This window comes from Vitis vinifera, chromosome 8, assembly GCF_030704535.1.
Source record: "Vitis vinifera cultivar Pinot Noir 40024 chromosome 8, ASM3070453v1".
Taxonomy (NCBI): domain Eukaryota; kingdom Viridiplantae; phylum Streptophyta; class Magnoliopsida; order Vitales; family Vitaceae; genus Vitis; species Vitis vinifera.
This window is the reverse complement of record NC_081812.1, coordinates 2,560,074-2,562,390: the sequence shown is the minus strand read 5'-3', so window position 1 is coordinate 2,562,390 and position 2,317 is coordinate 2,560,074.

Below are 2,317 nucleotides of genomic sequence, written 5' to 3'. Positions count from 1 at the left end.
TAAAGACAAAAGTGTTCAGGTAGAAATCACTTAGTGAGCTATTTTAAATCTTAGAAAAGGTTGGAATTTTTTTACTTTTGAGGTAGACAATATTGTCTATCATTATGCTATCACTATTTTACAAGTGGGCTAGGATCTCTTTAGAGATAGGGTTGTAATGCCCTGTTGCACGTTAATAGAATTGATGGATATAACATGTGACATCTTATACATGGTGTGAACAATCTTGGATTAAATTAATGTAGACAAAACATTTATCTGTGCTAACAAACCTGTGGTGAAAGAGAGTAGTCATCTTAAAGAATTAAGGAATTCATGAAGATGAAGGTTATGGCCTGCTCTATGGGCACAAAGGGGTTGGATGAAGTGACAAAGATGCTCATAGGCATTATTAATGTGGCCATTGAAGAGCATATGATGGTAGGAGTCATATACTAAAGGGAATAAGGTCAACTAACTAGCTTGAAAGAGGTGGATTATAATAGGGCTTCAATGGTAATCGTTGTTACATATCTTAAATAGGTTAGTTAGGAACAACATATGCCTCTTTCAAGTTAGGAGATAGAACAAGTGGAGACCGTTTAAGATCCAAGTTTAGATGTTTTCAAAAGTGATAAGTAAGGGAATAAGATTGGAAAATGCCTTGCTACTATTGGTTTTAAGGGTATGAAAACAAATGATTAGCCTAAAAGACACAAACAAAGAACAAAATTAATAAGAAGAAAAACTCATCGATTGAGGCATGACAAACATTGTCCTTGAAATAGATCCACCTTCCTCGAAGACGAACTCGGTGTACTAGGGTACCAGTGGTCTACCTCTAGGATTCAACAGCTAGATCCCACATTGGGTGCACTTTGTAAGCGAGATGTGTACAACTCGGGTTTTAAAAACAAAAAATCCTCCAGATAGATGTATGGAAATACTCTCTGAAAAACTCTCTGGAAAATTGGTATTCATATACAGAGAGTGAGGAGTGACCTTCTTTTATAAGCCACTAATACAGTCCTAATGTGACTCTACTTGTAATCAGAACATGACTCAAAATGGAAGGGGATTCTACTTATAAAAGGAATGAGACTCCACTAGCACAATCCCAATAGGACTCTTCCCAAAAATATAAGATTAATAGATTAAAATAAAAAAAAAATTCCCAATAGGACTCTTCCCAAAAATAAAATAAAAATAAAAATTATTTACACTCTTCCTACAGCTATTGCTTGGAATAAGAGCTTAGGATTGGTTATGGTAAGAATGATTCTATTCTTCGATAAGAGCCTACATGCCACTACATTTCCTCAACGCTTTTTTGCAACTCCTCACTGTAGTTACTTTAATGTTGATTGAGGGTTTTTTTGTAGATAGTTGGGCTATAAATATGTTAAGTTGTTAATTCTTGAAGAAAAATGGAGGAGAGCAAGTGGTAATCAACTTAAAGTAGGAATGAAATACAACGGGCACTTAGAAAAAGACTCTTGGAGAGACGGTCAAAAGCTTTTAGGGGCCAAAATCCAAAATACTCTCAAATTTATGCACAAATGACAACCTTTTTAACTAGGTCTTTATATTGATGTTTAAGATTGCCCCCTATTAGTCGTATAGGTCATCAATGAGAGGCCTTTGACTTGGAGTATTGTCTATCGATAACATGTTTTGCTTGATGGTGGTAGGTCCCCTTCTCTTAATTCAGTCAAAGTGGTCTAAAACTACATAGTTTATCTCATCTCAATGAACCTCCAATTTTGTCTATTAAACCAAGATTCTCGACTTATCTTAAGAACTTGACGATATAAGCATCAAACATACCATCAAGGTGCACCTAGCCTTTGTAGGAACCCTAAAGTTCGGCTCCCAACCTTAATAGTTGTAATAATATAAGGGTGTCACTTATTAAGTAAGAAGTCTTTTAAGAAGGCAATGAGATAAAAATGAAGGGCTAGATAATGAGATAGAATTAAAAAAATCTCAGCATATGAGGAAATGTAAACTCGGACTTTCCCTATAGTAGGGTTCTTAAGACCTCCCCTACTTCCAATTTTCTAGTTTTTATTTTTATGATTGGGACAAGTAAGAAAAATTTAAAAATAGATTCTCTACGATCAACTAATATAGGAGACGTTTAGATACATTTTCTAATTTTTTATTTTCAAAAATAGAAACTCTTGTAGAAAATATAAAAACTCTTATACAAAACAATTTTTTTTATATATAAAAACTTGTATATTTTGTATAAGATTTTTCATCTCAAAAACAAAAAATTAGAAATTTATCCAAACATAGACTTTAAGTCTTCATATAATTTTTCTTTATTTATCAA